We start from the raw sequence: 20,223 nt of genomic DNA, 5'->3' as shown, positions 1-20,223 counted from the left end.
CCTACCTATCATTACACCATTAAAATGGGACCCACCTTGCAGGGTCGTAGAGCCTGGGCTCCAGCCCGAGCCCGGAAGTTTACACTGCAATTAAACAGCCCTGCAGCCCAAGACGCACAAGCTCAAGTCAGCTGGATGGGCCAGCCACAGGCATCTAATTTCAGTCAGACATACCCTGAGAGACCTTAGATCAGTGGCATAATTTAAAACTGCTCCCTGCAGCTTTAACTTGCACTGGGGATGGGTGTCTGAGAATTAGGGAACCACAACTGACTCCCCCTCCATCTAGCCCTGAAACTTTTTGGTTGAGGTTGGACATTGTGTGAAGTTGTTAATGAGGTAAGAAGGTCAGGAACTTCTCCAGCTATGCTAGCTACTAAAATGAAATGCCAGCATCAAACTAGTGAAACACGAAACTGTTGTAGGTTATTTGTATGTGTACTTGACCACCAAAATAAGTCCAGTACCTGTGCTATATAACAACCGCCAACCAAACAGCCCCCAGCAGACCAGTAAGAACATTTCAACTTTGGGTCCATGTTCTGCTCTTGGATTTCACGTGCAGTGAGCACAGCCAAGAGAAATAACTGGGTTCACTATGTTTGACAGAATTGTATATTACAGTGTATACAACGCTCACCTCTGATTTTTCAAGAGTGGTTAGATAAAAGAACAGGAGAAATAAAGACATATTAATAAAACTTGAAAAGGTCTCATATGTGGCAAGCATATCCTTTATTATTTATTTGTACTGTAGCGCCCAGGGGCCCATTGTGCTAGGTTCTGTACAAACACAGAACAAAAAGACAGACTGTAAGCTCCTTGGGGCAGCATCTAAGTATAAGACAAGAAGAGGATTCAGACAGACAAACAGTACAGCACAAGGAAACAATGAGACAATATTGCTCTGCCTGACAGACTGTGTTCTCAGCACACCAGCAGCCTAAGCTTTGTCAAGTTTTTTATAGGCATCATGGAAAAGGAGAGCTTTGAGGAGAGTTTGAAGGAGGATAATAAAGTAGCTTTGAAGAGGTTTATGGGGAGCTTCTGCCAAGTGTGAGGGGCAGCATGGGAAAAAACCCACAAAGGTATTTATTTGAAAATTTAATAAGTGGGCAGTGGAGGCTGGCATCATGGGCCAATCACAGGTGGAATTTGCCATCTCAATAATGAATGAGACATGATAAGGAGAATGGGAATAGACTATGAAGAGCCTTGAAAATGAAGACAAGCAGCTTATATCTGATGCAAAGTGAAGGGGAGCAAGTGAAGGAATGCAGAGAGACGGACAGAGAAAAGGATGTTGTAGTGATTGAGACACAAGATGATGAGCCTCGACGAGCATTTTAGTTGTGTGGATGGAAAAGAAAGGCCATATTTTAGAGATGTTATACAGAAACAATTAGCAAGATTTAGAAATAGCCTAAGGATCTAGAGAGAGGTCTGAGTTGAAGATGATGCCCAGGTTATGGACTTAAGTGAAAGGCAGGATGCTGGTGTTGTCCGCAGTGCTCAAGAAAGGAGGTAGCAGGGAAAGGAAAGGAGAAGATTAAGAGTTCTGTTTTAGCCATGTGTAGCTTGAATTGGCAGATAGACAGTCACGAGTAAATGTCAGAGAGACAAGCTGAGATTTTAGTTTGGACAGAAGAAGACAGGTCTGGAGTAGAGAAGTAGATCTGTGATATTAGTTGATTTTGTGTTTCTGGATGAGATTACCCAGAATTAAGGTATAGACCAGACGTCACCAAACTTTTTTGTCTACATCCCCCCCTTACCTGGTCTGCCTATCTTCCACCCCTCCGAGAGCCACGGTCGGGAGCCAGGGCTGGGAGCAGGGCCATGGTTGCAGTCGGGGGCCTCGGCCAGGAGCAGGCCCACAGTCAGGGCCGGGACATGATAGTTGGATCATAGAATCATAGAAGATATGTGTTGGAAGAGACCTCCCAAGGTCATCTACTCCAACCCCCTGCTCAAAGCAGGACTAACACCAGCTAAATCATCCCAGCCAGGGCTTTGTCAAGCTGGGCCTTAAAAACCTCTAAGGATGGAGATTCCACCACCTCCCTAGGGAAACCATTCCAGTGCTTCACCACCCTCCTAGTGAAATAGTTTTTCCTAATATCCAACCTAGACCTCCCCCGTTGCAACTTGAGACCATTTCTCCTTGTTCTGTCATCTGCCAACACTGAGAACAGCGGCGCTCCATCCTCTTTGGAACCCCCCTTCAGGTAATTAAAGGCTGCTATCAAATCCCCCCACCCCTCAATCTTCTCTTCTGCAGACTAAATCAGCCCAGTTCCCTCAGCCTCTCCTCTTTAGTCATGTGCCCCAGCCCCCTAATCATTTTCATTGCCCTCCGCTGGACTCTCTCCAATTTGTCCACATCCTTTCTGTAGTGGGGGGTCCAAAACTGGATGCAATACTCCAGATGTGGCCTCACCAGTGCTGAATATGCTGTTAGCCTTCTTAGCAACAGGGGCACACTGTTGACTCATATCCAGCTTTCATCCCCTGTAATCCCCAGCTCCTTTTCTGCAGAACTGCCGCTTAGCCAGCCGGTCCCCAGCCTGTAGCAGTGCATGGGATTCTTCTGTCCTAAGTGCAGAACTCCGGACTTGTCCTTGTTGAACCTCATCAGATTTCTTTTGACCCAATCCTCCAGTTTGTCTAGGTCACTCTGGACCCTATTCCTACCCTCCAGCATATCAACTTCTCCCCCAGTTTATGCAATCCATCCCATCATCCAGATCATTAATGAAGATGCTGAACAAAACTGGCCCCAGGACTGACCCTTGGGGCACTCCACTTGATACCAGCTGCCAACTATATATTGAGCCACTGATCACTATCTGTTGAGCCTGACGATCAAGCCAGCTTTCTATCCACCTTATAGTCCATTCATCCAGCCCACGCTTTTTTAACTTGCTGGCAAGAATACCGTGGGAGACTGTATCAAAAGCTTTGCTAAAGTCAAGGTGTATCACGTCCACCACTTTCCCCATATCCACTGAGCCAGTTTTCTCATCATAGAAAGCAATCACACTGGTCAGGCATGACTTGCCCTTGGTGAATCCATGTTGACTGTTCCTGATCACCTTCCTCTCCTCCCTAATGTTATCTGAGATACACTGTCAAATCCTGCATGCCTTACTTACAGAGAAGTCCTATTGACTTCAGTGAGACTTTTATATATGTAAAACAAGCAGGATTAGGCCCAGAGCATGTTTTATGAGGTATGCTGAATCCAGGCACTGTTTTTTTCAAATATAAATATTAACACTGAGGAAGACCAAAGGACAATTGAGAAATGAAATAATATTATGCTGCCTCACATATGGCATTTGTTGAAAATGCAAGTGTCCTGCTTTATTTCTCTTCATTTATTTTCACAATACATGTCATACATTTTTCAGGAGAAATGAGTGGGTATGTGGATAAATGCCTGCTCAGAGTGCATCTGAGACATAAGGATTGATTTTGAACTGCAATTCAAGTACCCTTTGAAGCTACTGACTACAGAACACAATATAAGTAGTAATATAATGGAATTGTTGCTTCTCAGTTCTCTAAATATATGGCATCTCCCCTTCTCAAATCAAAATGAAGAGCAAAACTCAATGCACTTTTCTCATTTGTTCACTGGTACTTTCAAAATTACAGCAAACTTCATGTCACTCTAGTACTGTCTTGAATTAAACCTGTATCTCACATTTCTGTAACAGAGAAATAAAGAAGGGTAAAGTCCACAATGGGTTTTGAATCTGGAGGCTGAGCTGAAAAGCCTCTGTTCATCGACAGTCTCCAGCTCTGTGTCAACCTCCTGCCCACTTCTTTGAAAAAGTGCCCCGTGTGTTCTCTCAGAAATGAATAATCATTAAGGCTAAAATTTTGTCATGAATATTTTTAGTAGAAGTCCTGGACAAGTCATGGGCAAAAAAGAAAAATTCACGGAAGCCATGACATGTCATAACTTTTATTAAAAATATCCAGGACAAAATGTAGATTTGTGGGTTCGCACACCACCTGAAGTGAGGCAGCTGCACAGGGGCTAGGAGCGGCCTGCAGCAGCTGAGTTCTGTGGGGTACCCCATTCTGCCTGCAGCTCAGGGGGTCCCCCCACTGCCCTTGGGGACTGGGAGCTGTGGGGTACCCCTGCCGCCGGCATCTCCAGAGGCCACAGTGGTTGAGAGGTAGGGGTTTCGAGCCTGGGCTTACATTGCAGTATAGATATAGCCTCTAGCCCCCCAGGATCAGTCTGATATTCAAGATACCAGTTATTTAAACAGACCCCTTTTCCCAGAACTCCACCCACCTCACGATGCCAAAGTTTTTCATAATGTAATTTAACTATATCAGCCAGATTTCATAAACTGTACAGACATAGCCCCAGTTCATCACAATGGTCTTCTCCATTGGAGATTTGCACACCCAACTTTTCCTTCGACACTCCAAAAACATTGTGTTTTGATTTTACACATAGTGAATATACTCTATTTGAAAATTCAATACAAGGAAGCCAGATAGCTAGATATGTTCATTTTTTTTCCTTGTTGAGTTTTAATTTCTCCTTTAATATGGTAGTACCAAGTAGTAGCAGAGAGCAGTGCTTTATTTTCTAATTCCCAACTAGTAAGAGCTTTGCTGCTATTAATAAATGCGTTAGTAAAGATCTGTGTTCTCCAAAGTCCGTACAAAAATCTTCTTAAAACCTCTGGAAATAACTGTACAAATAATCTAAATATAAAAGGAATTACTTTGTTTTTACTAAGACTATGTCTACACTTAAAATGAGAGAGCAGCAGCACTTAAACGTAGACACTCATGCATCTCCCATTGCTGAAGTAAATCCACCTCCATGAGAGGTAGTAATTAGGTCAGCAGCAGGATTTTCCCATTGACCTAGGGTTGTTGTCAAGGTTCCTTCCCCACTCTGAACGCTAGGGTACAGATGTGGGGACCTGCATGAAAAACCTCCTAAGCTTATCTTTACCAGCTTAGGTCAAAACTTCCCCAAGGTACAAAATATTCCACCCTTTGTCCTTGGATTGGCCGCTACCACCACCAAACAAATACTGGTTACTGGGGAAGAGCTGTTTGGAAACGTCTTTCCCCCCAAAATACTTCCCAAAACCTTGCACCCCACTTCCTGGACAAGGTTTGGTAAAAAGCCTCACCAATTTGCCTAGGTGACTACAGACCCAGACCCTTGGATCTTAAGAACAATGAACAATCCTCCCAACACTTGCACCCCCCCTTTCCTGGGAAATGTTGGATAAAAAGCCTCACCAATTTGCATAGGTGACCACAGACCCAAACCCTTGGATCTGAGAACAATGAAAAAGCATTCAGTTTTCTTACAAGAAGACTTTTAATAGAAATAGAAGTAAAGAAATCACCTCTGTAAAATCAGGATGGTAGATACCTTATAGGGTAATTAGATTCAAAACATAGAGAACCCCTCTAGGCAAAACCTTAAGTTACAAAAAAGATACACAGACAGAAATAGTCATTCTATTCAGCACAATTCTTTTCTCAGCCATTTAAAGAAACCATAATTTAACACATACCTAGCCAGATTACTTACTAAAAGTTCTAAGACTCCATTCCTGGTCTATCCCCGGCAGAAACAGCATATAGACAGACACACAGATCCTTTGTTTCTCTCCCTCCTCCCAGCTTTTGAAAGTATCTTGTCTCCTCATTGGTCATTTTGGTCAGGTGCCAGCGAGGTTACCTTTAGCTTCTTAACCCTTTACAGGTGAGAGGAGTTTTACTCTGGCCAGGAGGGATTTTAAAGGGGTTTACCCTTCCCTTTATATTTATGACACGCCCCCCAAATCTCAGCTAGGGTGAAACACTGGCTGGGATTTCTTCCTGTAGCTCTAGGAAAAACAGAGTTAATAAGACACATGCATCTCTAAATATACTACCAAGTACATAAAGACTAACAATATTTTCCACATCTCAAGAACGATTTTAACCAGTTGATTCTAGAAAACTTTCACGGGAGAGTGCATCAGCCAGTTTGTTAGAAGCTCCTGAGATGTGTTGGATGTCGAAATCAAAACCTTGGAGAGCTAAACTCCACCGAAGAAGTTTTTTGTTAGTTTCCTTGACGGTGTGAAGCCACTTCAGTGCAGCATGGTTGGTTTGCAGGTGGAAACGCCGTCCCCAAACATATGGGCGTAGCTTTTCCAGAGCGTAGACAATGGTGTAACATTCTTTTTCAGTGACTGACCAGTTGCTTTCCCTCTCAGACAGTTTTTTGCTGAGAAACACTACAGGGTGGAATTCTTGATCTGGTCCTTTCTGCATTAAAACTGCTCCCACACCACGCTTGGATGCATCTGTGGTTACTAGGAACGGTTCGTCTGGGGCCCTTAGTACAGGGTCAGACATAAGTGTCGCTTTAAGCTTGTTAAAGGCCTTCTGACACTTTTCGGTCCACTGAACAGCATTTGGCTGTTTCTTTTTGGTTAGGTCTGTCAGTGGGGCGGCGATTTGGCTGTATTGCGGTACAAATCGTCTGTAATAACCGGCCAAGCCTAAGAAGGATTGATCCTGTTTCTTTGACTTTGGGACAGGCCACTTTTGGATAGCATCCACTTTGGCCTGTAGGGGGCTGATAGTTCCTTGACCCACCTGGTGTCCAAGGTAAGTCACTCTGTTTAGGCCTATTTGACACTTCTTAGCCTTAACAGTTAGTCCTGCCTCCCTTATGCGCTCAAGGACTTTTTGTAGATGTTCCAGGTGGTCTGCCCAGGAATCCGAAAATATGGCCACATCATCAAGGTAAGCGACTGCATAGTCTCCTAATCCTGCTAGGAGACCATCTACAAGTCTTTGGAAGGTGGCAGGTGCATTTCGCAGCCCGAAAGGGAGTACATTAAATTCATACAGCCCGAGATGTGTGGTGAAGGCTGACCTTTCCTTGGCAGATTCATCTAGCGGTACCTGCCAGTACCCCTTGGTTAAGTCCAAGGTAGAGATGAATTGGGCCCATCCCAGTTTCTCTAATAGTTCGTCTGTGCGTGGCATTGGAATGTTGTCTGGGCGAGTTACAGCATCTAGTTTACGGTAGTCCACGCAAAAATGTATTTCCCCATCTGGTTTGGGAACTAGAACCACTGGAGATGCCCATGCACTTCCAGAGGGGCGGATTACACCCATCTGTAACATATCCTGGATCTCCCGTTCTATAGCAGTTTTAGCTTGAGGAGACACCTGGTAAGGTTGGACCCTAATTGGGTGAGCATTCCTGTGTCAATGGAGTGGTATGCCTGTTCAGTCAGTCCTGGGGTGGCTGAGAACGTTGGTGCGTAGCTAGTGCACAGCTCCTTGATCTGCTGTCGCTGCATACGCCCAAGGGTCATGGAGAGGTTCACCTCTTCCACACCACCAGCACATTTCCCTTCGTAGTAGACACCTTCGGGCCACTCAGCGTCGTCTCCTCCCTGGGCTGTAATCTGACAAACATTTAATTCTCTGGAATAAAAGGGCTTTAGAGAATTAATATGGTACACCTTAGGCTTTTGGTTGGAGGTGGGGAATGCACTGAGATAATTAACAGCTCCCAGGCGCTCCTGGACCGTGAATGGCCCTTCCCACGATGCTTCCATTTTATGGGCCTGGAGCACCTTTAAGACCATGACCTGGTCTCCTACTTTGAAGGAACGCTCTCTGGCATGTTTATCATACCAGGCTTTTTGCTCTTTTTGAGCATCCTGTAAGTTTTCTTTAGCAAGGGCTAAAGAGGTTCGGAGGGTGTTTTGTAGGTTGGTTACAAAGTCCAGAATGTTAGTCCCTGGAGACGGTGTAAATCCCTCCCATTGCTGCTTCACCAACTGCAATGGCCCCTTAACCTCACGGCCATATACAAGTTCAAATGGGGAAACCCTAAACTGGGGTGTGGTACAGCTCTGTAGGCAAAGAGCAACTGCTGCAACACTAGGTCCCAATCATTGCAGTGCTCATTTACGAGTTTACGTATCATGGCCCCCAAAGTTCCATTAAACTTCTCCACCATGCCATTTGTTTGATGGTGGTAAGGAGTGGCAACCAAATGATTTTTTACCCCATGAGCTTCCCAAAGGTTTTTCATAGTTCCTGCCAGGAAATTAGTCCCTGCATCTGTGAGGATGTCGGAGGGCCAACCTACCCTGGCAAAAATGTCTGCTAGTGCCTGGCACACACTTTTAGCCCTGGTGTTGCTTAGAGCTACTGCTTCCAGCCATCGGGTGGCAAAATCCATGAAAGTCAGTATGTACTGCTTTCCTCTGGGTATCTTTTTTGGAAAAGGACCCAGAATATCCACAGCTACTCGCTGAAATGGAACTTCAATGATGGGGAGTGGCTGGAGAGGGGCTTTGACCTGGTCTTGGGGTTTTCCCACTCTTTGGCATACCTCACAAGACCGGACATAGGTAGAAACATCCTTGCCCATTCCCTCCCAGTGGAATGACCCCCCCAAACAAGCTTTGGTCCTGTTCACCCCAGCATGGCCACTAGCGTGATCATGGGCTAAGCTCAAGAGCTTGGCCCAGTATTTAGTTGGAACTACCAACTGTCTCTGAGGTTGCCAGTCTTCCTGGTGTTCCCCAGAAAGAGTTTCCTTGTATAAAAGTCCTCTTTCTACAACAAACCTGGATCGATTAGAAGAGCTGAGAGGTGGTGGGTTGCTCTGTGCCGCCGTCCAAGCTCTCTGGAGGCTTTCATCTGCTTTCTGTTCGGTCTGGAACTGTTCCCTTGATGTTGGAGACATCAGTTCCTCATGGGATTGTGGACATATGCTTGGTCCCTCTGGAAGCAATGTAGGGGATGGAGCGGTTTCTGTTGACTGTGAACCGCTCTCCGCTGGTGCACTATGTTGGGATTCAGGCTCTGGCTGAGCCTGTTGTGTAGGGTTATTGGCGGCTGCCAGTTCAGGTTCGGTGGGGCCCTCTGGTGTTGAGGTTGCAAGTACTGGATTCAGTGCTGGCATTGGGTCTGGTGTTGGTTGTTTGGCTGATTCCAGTTCTGGGACTGGTTCTGTCTGGGTCTCTGGGACTGGATCCACTACTGCTGTTGTAGACATTGGCCTGGGGTCCAGGTCCATCACCTCTGACTGGGTCCTGATAGAAGTTTCCGGAACAGAGCTAGGCCTCACGGCTTGTTTAGCCTGGCTGCGGGTGACCGTTCCCACCTTCTTGGCCTGCCTCACATGATTGGCCAAGTCCTCCCCCAACAGCATGGGGATGGAATAATCATCATAGACTGCAAAAGTCCACATTCCTGACCAGCCCTTGTACTGGACAGGCAACTTGGCTGTAGGCAAACTGAAAGAATTGGACTTGAAGGGTTGAATCATCACTTGGATCTCTGGGTTGATTAAATTGGGGTTCACTAAGGAAGCATGGATAGCTGACACTTGTGCTCCGGTGTCCCTCCACGCGGTGACCTTCTTCCCGCCCACACTCACAGTTTCCCTCTGCTCCAAGGGTATCTGGGAGATATCTGGGCCTGCGGACCTCTGGTGTGATTCCGGTGCAATGAACTGTAATCTGTTGGGGTTCTTGGGGCAGTTGGCCTTTACATGCCCCAGCTTATTACATTTAAAACATCGTCCAACTGACGGGTCACTGGGGTGAGGTGGGTTGCTGGAGAATGGGGTGGTGGGACGATAAGGTGTCTGGAGGGTTCTGTGGGAGGTAGGTGGGGCTTTGGGCGGCCCCCGGTAATAGGGTGTGGTCTGGGGTGGTCCCTTCTGGTCTCCGCTCCAACTGTGACCAGTTTTCTTCTTCTCTGCCACCTCCACCCATCTGGCTCCAATCTCTCCTGCCTCGATTACAGTTTTGGGTTTCCCATCTAGGAGGTATCTTTCTATTTCCTCAGGAACACCCTCTAAGAATTGTTCCATTTGCATTAGGAAGGGCAAATTTCCTGGAGATTCAACACTTGCTCCTGATATCCAGGCATCCCAATGTTTCACAATGTGGTAGGCATGTCGGGTAAATGACACGTCTGGTTTCCACCTTTGGGCTCTGAACCTCCGACGAGAACGCTCGGGTGTTATCCCCATTCTGACTCTCGCCTTGCATTTAAACAGTTCATACTTGTTCATGTGTTCTTTAGGCATTTCAGCTGCCACCTCAGCTAAGGGTCCACTGAGCTGCGGCCTCAGCTCTACCATGTATTGGTCAGTAGAGATGTTGTACCCAAGGCAGGCCCTTTCGAAGTTTTCTAGGAAGGCCTCAGTATCATTGCCTGCCTTGTAGGTGGGGAACTTTCTGGGATGGGAAGTGGTACTTGGAGAAGGATTGCTAGGGTTTGTTGGGATATTCTGCTGAGCCTTTATCTTCTCTATCTCCTCCACATACTTCCTCTCTTTTTCCTTCTCCTCCAGTTCTTTGTCCCTTGCTTCCATAGCTCTCCTGTGAGAAGCTGCTTAGTGTTGTTCTGCCTCTTTCGCTGCCTCCCTTTCTTGTTCCTTCTCCTCCTTCTTCAGCCGCATGAGTTCTATCTGTCTTTCATGTTCCCTTTGTCTTTCCTCAGCCTGAAATCTGGCTAATTCCAGCTTTTGTAGAGGCGTGGATTTTGTCATTCTAACCTCTCTGTTTTTAACTAACTTTACACCCGAGGTTTAGAAATAAACAAACAAAACTTGCCTGTAAAATTTTGCTGTGCTGGAATAGAATACCTATTCTCTGATAGTGATTGTCAGCCTACAGAAAAAGACAATTCCCTTGTCTCTGCTCTGGGCCCAAATCAAAGTAAAAAACCTCCAATTACTTGGAAACCTGCTTACCAGCAGCCCAAAGGAAAAAAAATTCCTTTTTAAACTTGTGCTCCTTGTAAAAAATCAAAATCCAAAAAAAAAAAACCCTGCTACTTTTGTCTCCAGGCAAATGGGTAGAACACGCCCCCCCTCATTTACTTTTAGGGGAAAAAAAACTTTGGGTTGGAAGACTGTGAATTTCCCTGCAGCAGTTAAGTACCCTGCCTCCAGCCAAAGAAAACCTGCAATTCACAAAGATAATGCCCTTTTGTCTCTGCTTGGCCACAAAGCAGAGAAAAAACAAGCTGCTTTCAGTTTCAGCTGCTTTCTGGACTTCCTTTCCAAGGAAAAAAAATTTCCTTTTTAAAATCTGTATTTCTAGTTCAAAAAATCTCAACTGGATCTCAAAATGATTTCAGGTTAATCCCACCACTATGCCACCATGTCAAGGTTCCTCCCCCACTCTGAACGCTAGGGTACAGATGTGGAGACCTGCATGAAAACCTCCTAAGCTTATCTTTACCAGCTTAGGTCAAAAAGTTCCCCAAGGTACAAAATATTCCACCCTTTGTCCTTGGATTGGCCACTACCACCACCAAACAAATACTGGTTACTGGGGAAGAGCTGTTTGGAAACGTCTTTCCCCCCAAAATACTTCCCAAAACCTTGCACCCCACTTCCTGGACAAGGTTTGGTAAATAGCCTCACCAATTTGCCTAGGTGACTACAGACCCAGACCCTTGGATCTTAAGAACAGTGAAAAAGCATTCAGTTTTCTTACAAGAAGACTTTTAATGGAAATAGAAATAAATAGAAGTAAAGAAATCACCTCTGTAAAATCAGGATGGTAGATACCTTATAGGGTAATTAGATTCAAAACATAGAGAACCCCTCTAGGCAAAACCTTAAGATACAAAAAAGATACACAGACAGAAATAGTTATTCTATTCAGCACAATTCTTTTCTCAGCCATTTAAAGAAATCATAATCTAACACATACCTAGCTAGATTACTTACTAAAAGTTCTAAGACTCCATTCCTGGTCTACCCCCAGCAGAAACAGCATATAGACAGACAAACAGACCCTTTGTTTCTCTCCCTCCTCCCAGCTTTTGAAAGTATCTTGTCTCCTCATTGGTCATTTTGGTCAGGTGCCAGCGAGGTTACCTTTAGCTTCTTAACCCTTTACAGGTGAGAGGAGTTTTACTCTGGCCAGGAGGGATTTTAAAGGGGTTTACCCTTCCCTTTATATTTATGACAGTTGTCTATACAGGGACTTAGGTCGACTTAAGTATGTCACTCAGGGGGATGGTTTTTCACACCCCTGAGTAAAGTAGCTGGGTCAACCTAATTTTCTAGTGTAGACCAGCCCTAAGTAAAATTCCTTGTCATTACCAGTAATGAAAGTGTGCTAGGGTTTTTAGAAGCATGTCAAGCTATCTTTGCAAACATAGGACAAGACTCTTGCTGGCCTCTGTCTGAAGGAGCCTGGGAGAGAGAAGATGCAAAGGCTGTATCTGTTTATCTCTGGGCTTTCTAAGGCCTGCTCTGTGTTTAAAGTTTTACCATCTCAACTACATTGGTAAGGGGTGTGTGGTTTTTTGTCTGACATAATTATGCTTGTGAAAACCCTAGTGTATACTCAGTATAAGGGGTTTTATGCTAGCATAACTTATTTCACTTTGCTGAACCAGGATAAGCTATACTGGGATAAGCACTCATATGGTTTAACTGTTTCTACAGTAGCGGAGTTTTGCTGGCATAGTTAGAACAACAAAACTTTTAAGTGTGGACTAGGCCTAAGGCACCTCTAAAGATAGGATCCTATCTAAGCATCGTCCCTTCTACTAATCTTCTGGCCACAATAAATCCTTGCACTCATGCCACAGATATTATCCAGCACAAAAGGGATAGAGAGAATGCAGGGCCATCCCTTCCTTCCTCCTCTCCAACATACTGGCTGGCAGAGCAGAGGAGCATTTTCTGTACTTGCAAGTGGGAAGATGAGGTGTGCCTCCTCGGCATACCTGGGATCCCTACGATGCCTTGTGCCTCCTGGAGCCTCCCACTGGGTCGGTGCAGCTCTGCAACAGGGGCCTGGGCCTAACAAACGCAAGTGAGCCCTTCATGGAGGATATGATTACTTCAGTCAAAATGGAAGAATACCGAGGAAAGATTTGATCCAGTCTACTTCAAAAATCTACTTTTTGTTTGTTGTTGGTGCTAAAACCACCATCTGTAACATCCTTTATCTCTCTGCCTTATCAACTATTCCCCAGTCTTATCTCAATACATTCCCTCCCACACACCAGTCTGAATTTCTTTCCCTTTGCTGTTATTCATATTAGCTTTGTAACCGTATCTAACTAGCTTTCATGAAAGATATTATAGAATATAAAGTGGATTAATACAAAAAAGAGTGTATGCAAAATAAATGAGTGAACAGGAAGGATGAATGTTCAAGGTAATATCTGAATGTGTGAGTACACAGAGACCTAATGCAGGGGTAGACAAAACACAATTTCAAGCAAACATTAAGGTTCATTATGAAATTCTCAAAGTTTCCATCTTTCTATAGATTCACATCTCCCTCCTTCCTAAGCTGTTCTCTCATCCACAGCCCATTGCATATAGCCCTCATGGCATCAAAGCTAGAATCTGAATGGTATGTAAATGTCCCAAATTACTAGTAAAACATCTAAGAAATGTAAGGATCAAGAAAAGAAAGCAGATGAAGGACTGAAAGTGCTATTGATACTGAAATTTAGTGAGGTTTTTGGATGCTTATTGTTACAGTTTACATATCAGTATTTTTTAAATTGCAGTACTTACTGAAGGTTTTTTTAATGCAGTCTCATGGTCTGTTATTTCATGAAATTGTCCTGGCTCTGCATATATCTTTTGTTTTGCTTCCATAAAGGCACTTTTTTCAGAATATTTAAATTAAACAGCAAGTTTAAAAGACCCCTACATTCAGTTATATCAAAACCAAGAAATATAAAAGGTCAGAGTGAAACTCCTTCCTTGCTCCTTAATCACGTTATTTTGGTGAGGTATTGTAGTACAAATAGTGAAAGATCACTGCAGTGTTTGTGATTCAATGGTGCATTATGGATGGAGGAGCCTTTTTTATAGAGAGAAATATTACGAAATCTTCTCTTTTTTTGCACAACCATATGTGGGTATGGAATTTCAGCTTAAAACTCTAGATTTTCCCACTTGGTAGATTAGTAGGTCCTTATCACATTTCTGTTAAACAGTGGAATTATGCCAGTGACACTTATAAACTTCTGATATAGTGTCTCTTACAGATGTTCAAAGCAGCTTCCTTGGCACAGACTGTATTTAAGGACAAGGTCAAAAGGAAAGAGAATCAATCAGGGGAAGTAGAAAAAGGGTTTATAAACCAGACTGAGGAAGCAAGTGAGGGAAGTTAGGCAAGGAATGGTTGATGACTTGTGTCCAAATCCTTACTCAGACCAAACTTCCATATATTTCAATGGGAGTTTGGCCCAAGGAGAATCACAGGATCAGACCTTTACATTGGTTTGAGGAAGAAGAAGAAGTCTGAAGGAGGAGGTAGTTCACAATCTTAAAAGAAACAAAATGTCATGGGTTGACATTATTATTCACAGTGATCCACCATGTTGAGGCATGTGGCTAGTAACTAATTGTTTTTTATAACTAGAGAATACTGCTCTTAATGATATTTGAAAGTAGTTTTCTGTGGCTTAATTACATTTTTTTCCAAGGTAAAATATTCATTGTGGACCGAAAGCCATTAGTGGTAGCATCATTTTCTAGAGAGGGCAGGACTCTAGTTCAGTCTTCGGGTCCTGCAATTACAGAGGTTAAAGGCATGACAGAACAGCATATTGTTCCCATGGTAACTTTTTTGGCAGTGAAGCTTCCAAGCAAATGACAACACTGGCAAATGTCTAAAGAGCAAGATTTCAAATGTCTCTTGGAAACATTTTGCAAACCCTGTTATTGCCCAAAGGAGAATGGAAATAGAAGAGTTCTGACTCATTTTAGCTCCATTTTAAGTCAATATTTTAAAGGGCATGACAGTGGTATAACTGTATGTCAGATTTCTATAGGTTTGGTAACGTGATTGTGTCTTGCTTACTAAGAGTGATATAGGTTAGTTGTGTTTATAGATCATTTGTTTGGGGGTAATTTTATATTTTTAATTTATTTTCAGATTATTTATTTGATGCTTTATTTCTGGGGACTGAAATTTGCTCTGGGGAATTTTTGTTGGTCATCTGTCAGCCTTCATCAGGCTGAGAGAGAAGACTTTTGAGTTTTTTCCTGTATTTTTTTTACCATTCTTTTTTGAGTGTCTTTAATTCCAAAGTTAATAAAAGAGTGTGGCTGGATGCCCAAGGATTGGTCATCATCATCTCTCCCCATCCCACTCCCAGACCCGCTTGTTGACAGCCTCGGTGACCCCATCCCGAGCCCTTCCTTATCTACCCAATGCAATGGAGCCCTCTCCGTACCACTCAGTGGTCTGTTCAGGGCCAGGAGAATGGATTGAGTGAGCTGGCTGGGCGTGGGGATACATAAATCCCTCTCCTACTGCATGGACCTTATCCAAAAGAAATAATACAACTCTAAGCATAGTAACCTTTTCCCACATAGCTCTGCCTCATGCTCCTGAGGCTCATCATAACCAGAGGGGAGTTCTTTCTAGTGGGTCTCCAATGAAGCTGCTCTGCTCTGTTCTGCAAGGGATTTGGAGTGGGGAGTCATAGGCTGCATCCCCTTTTGCTAAATAAGATTTTTTTAAAAAGAGGATCTTTGCTTTGAATTATATCTATTGCACCTCTACATAGGCGGCTGCAAGCAGGCTCTGTCCATCTGTTTTCAGGTGAAGTGGACCATTATAAAAAGATGCCACATTCCCACTGTCATGTCATGAACTGAGCTGCCCACACTTGTGAAGACCAATAGCCCACAGGTGGTAATTTATTGGGGGGCGGGGCACACAGTCTGTGAAGGAAACCCAACCAGCGTGATTCCCGATCTTCTTGTTCCATCACTGGGTGGTAATGTCTGTGCTTAGGAAGTGGACTGCTCCTCTCTGAGGCACTTATACACATTAAACTCTTGTCACTTCACAAAGCTGAACTAGCTAAGCAGATGAATCTAGCTTTTGTCAATTTCATCTGCTCATGTAGCAGGTGGTGCTGTGAGGCAGCAAGAATCTGACAGGCAGCTCTCTCAAAAGCCAGGCTTATCTCGGGGAAAACATCCAACTTTTTTTACAAAGCAAATGGAAGGTGTGACAGGGCACTACCCTTGAGCACGCCCTCTTGTAGCACAGCATTGCTCTGCAAACTCCCTCCCCCCAGCCCCTCTTTGGCTCTCGTGCAGTCCCACTAGGATTTACTCCCAGATCAGAGCACTCAGAATCAAGATACCCCCTATGTGAGGTTTATTTATTAACGCTTTTTCAGGATACAAACTCTTTAGCTCCTCAAGTCCACCCTTCTACTGGGTGCCTAGGCAGGCCTCCGCTCCTAAATTCAGGCCTCCCACAGATTCCCCCTGGACAGGAGCTTGGGAGGCTTGCCCTCCTTGTATTCAGGAGCACCACAGCCCTTCTCGGAGGTTGTAAATAGTCACTCTGTCCTTGGATCAGGGGTCCCGAACTCTCCTCTTGGAGCTGGGCTCTAACTCAGGTCAGCTGCTGGTCTCAACCAACCCTTATCCCATTCAGTCCTTTCCCCCTAGGCTAGGAGAGGCCTGCAAGTGGCATCCCTCTACTCTGTTCTCTGGGAGCTCTTCTCCATAGAAGCACCTTCTTCATCTGAGCTCTGGTAGCCTTTTATCAAACCCAGGTGCTCAGTCTATTAGTTGTCAACCGTCACCTGGGCAGTTAATTACTATAGGTAGTCCAAGATAGGCTTGTTTTCCCTTAAGAAGCCCATCACAGGTAGGCTGGGCCCTGACTTTACTTAAGGGGCCAGCCACCCTGTGACAGAAGGCCAAAATAGGCACCAGAAGTCACTGCTGGTATTTGCCCAACTGGTTTTGCCCATCATTGAACCAAACTTTGATGCCAGAGTAAGAGGACTGACTGTTAACCTCAGATTGTTAAACAATAGTTTCAGAAATAAGCATCAGACTGAGGAGCTACGGGAATACCACATGAGCAGCTTGAGCATTTCATCGTTTCTGGACATACTAGCACATTTCCAAATGCCTTCTTGACATCTTTGACCAAGCAGAAGGAAAGGCATCTATGCAGAATGACTGCATCAGTGTTGCCTAGGGGAAGCAGTGATGAACAATGCTGAGTCAGAACAGGTACACTATTGCAAATATATATCGTATTAACTAAATTAGTATGTGCACAACACCAGTATTTTTTTCTAACCCCAAGAGCCATTCTTCTGGCCACTAGCCACAACAGACGCCACCTTTGTGATGTGAGTAATTTGAGAAACAGAGTCAGTATGACAGACACATTAGATCTCAGTTACTTTCTTTCCCCCAAATGAGATCCCATAACAAAGTCTTGCACTGGATTTTTACATTCATCTGCCTTAAGCCCCAGTTTTCAGTCCCTGATTAGGAACAGATTCCTGATAATACAGAGGAGGCTATTTGCCTCTTTGTAGATAAGGATAATCAAGACAGAAGTAAAAGTATATTGTTTCTTTGACATACAAGTAGAAAGATTTTCCTTCTCTAAATTAGATTTGTTTGTTACAAAGAATTAATTTTTTAAATGCTAAATACAAACAAGATTTTAAAAAAACAAATAAGTGAACTCTAATTTATGCAGAAATATACTTCTTATTGAACTTGTAGTTATTTAAGGCTACTACTTTTGTAGCTGTTTTGATTTAGGAAATTATTTACAGGACTTCCTATACTGTACTAAGGGTTGATCCTTCTTTGTTATATTTCTATATAAATGCTCTATTCAGTCTTCTTCGGAACTGGCTTCTCAGCCATATTTCTCTATGTACCTTACCCAGATTCTTTTCCTAGGTCTTCCACAACTCTTCCTGGTCTCCTTCAGGATGATGAAATTTTTGATCTGCCTGTTCACTTGGGTGTGTGACAGCATACCTGAGCTTGTGGCATCTTAGAGACTAACCAATTTATTTGAGCATAAGCTTTCATGAGCTACAGCTCATTTCATCAGATGCATTCAGTGGAAAATACAGTGAGGAGATTTATATACACACAGAACATGAAAAAATGGGTGTTATCATACACACTGTAAGGAGAGTGATCACTTAAGATGAGCTATTACCAGCAGGAGAGCAGGGGGAAGGGGGAAACCTTTTGTAGTGATAATCAAGGTGGGCCATTTCCAGCAGTTAACAAGAACGTCTGAGGAACAGTGGGGGCTGGAGGGGGGAAATAAACATGGGGAAATAGTTTTACTTTGTGTAATGACTCATCCACTCCCAGTCTCTATTCAAGCCTGAGTTAATTGTATCCAGTTTGCAAATTAATTCCAATTCAGCAGTCTCTCTTTGGAGTCTGTTTTTGAAGTCTTTTTGTTGTAATATTGCGACTGTCTGGCTATGTAGAATCCCTCCTCAGGCCCTATGCTACCAGTACTCCCAGCTATCTTCAAGACACCACTGCCTTCCTGAGGAAACTACAATCCATCGGTGACCTTCCTGAAAACACCATCCTGGCCACTATGGATGTAGAAGCCCTCTACACCAACATTCCACACAAAGATGGACTACAAACTGTCAAGAACACTATCCCCGATAATGTCATGGCAAACCTGGTGGCTGAACTTTGTGACTTTGTCCTCACCCATGCTATTACCCATAACATTTGGGGAGAATGTATACCTTCAAATCAGTGGCACTGCTATGGGTACCCGCATGGCCCCACAGTATGCCAACATTTTTATGGCTGACTTAGAACAACGCTTTCTCAGCTCTCGTCCCCTAATGCCCCTACTCTACTTGTGCTATATTGATGACATCTTCATCATCTGGACCCATGGAAAAGAAGCCCTTGAGGAATTCCACCATGATTTCAACAATTTCCATGCCACCATCAACCTCAGCCTGGACCAGTCCACACAAGAGATCCACTTCCTGGACACTACGGGGCTAATAAGCGATGGTCACATAAACACCACCCTATACCGGAAACCTACTGACCGCTATTCCTGCCTACATGCCTCCAGCTTTCACCCAGACCACACCATATGATCCATTGTCTACAGCCAAGCTCTACAATACAACCGCATTTGCTCCAACCCCTGAGACAGAGACAAACACCTACAAGATCTCTATCAAGCATTCTTACAACTACAATACCCACCTGCTGAAGTGAAGAAACAGATTGACAGAGCCAGAAGAGTGCCCAGAAGTCACCTACTAGAGGACAGGCCCAACAAAGAAAATAACAGAATGCCACTAGCCATCACCTTCAGCCCCCAACTAAAACCTCTCCAATGCATCATCAAGGATCTACAACCTATCCTGAAGGACGACCCATCACTCTCACAAATCTTGGGAGACAGGCCAGTCCTTGCCTACAGACAGCCCCCCAACCTGAAGCAAATACTCACCAGCAACCACACACCACACCACAGAACCACTAACCCAGGAACCTATCCTTGCAACAAAGCCTGTTGCCAACTGTGTCCACATATCTATTCAGGGGACACCATCATAGGGCCTAATCACATCAGCCATACTATCATATCTACCAATGTGATATATGCCATCATGTGCCCACAATGCCCTTCTGCCACGTACATTGGTCAAACTGGACAGTCTCTACGTAAAAGAATAAATGGACACTAATCAGATGTCAAGAATTATAACATTCATAAACCAGTCGGAGAGCACTTCAATCTCTCTGGTCACTCGATCTCTGACCTAAAAGTCGCAATATTACAACAAAGACTTCAAAAACAGACTCCAGCGAGAGACTGCTGGATTGGAATTAATTTGCAAACTGGATACAATTAACTCAGGCTTGAATAGAGACTGGGAGTGGATGAGTCATTACACAAAGTAAAACTATTTCCCCATATTTATTCCTCCCCCCCAACTCCCGTTCCTCAGACGTTCTTGTTAACTGCTGGAAATGGCCCACCTTGATTATCACTACAAAATGTTCCCCCCCACCCACCCTGGCTCTCCTGCTGGTAATAGCTCATCTTAAGTAATCACTCTCCTTACAGTGTGTATGATAACACCCATTTTTTCATGTTCTGTGTGTATATAAATCTCCTCACTGTATTTTCCACTGAATGCATCCGATGAAGTGAGCTGTAGCTCACAAAAGCTTATGCTCAAATAAATTGGTTAGTCTCTAAGGTGCCACAAGTCCTTCTTTTCTTTTTGCGAATACAGACTAACACGGCTGCTACTCTGAAACCTGTCATACCTGAGCTGTGTCCTCAGAACACAGGATGAAGGCAGAGGCTGAGCGTTGAGCTTTGTAATCGTTATTTACAGACATTT

Source organism: Lepidochelys kempii, chromosome 2, assembly GCF_965140265.1.
Source record: "Lepidochelys kempii isolate rLepKem1 chromosome 2, rLepKem1.hap2, whole genome shotgun sequence".
Classification (NCBI taxonomy): Eukaryota; Metazoa; Chordata; order Testudines; family Cheloniidae; genus Lepidochelys; species Lepidochelys kempii.
The sequence above is the reverse complement of the archived record's forward strand: the minus strand, read 5'-3'. Positions refer to the sequence as shown.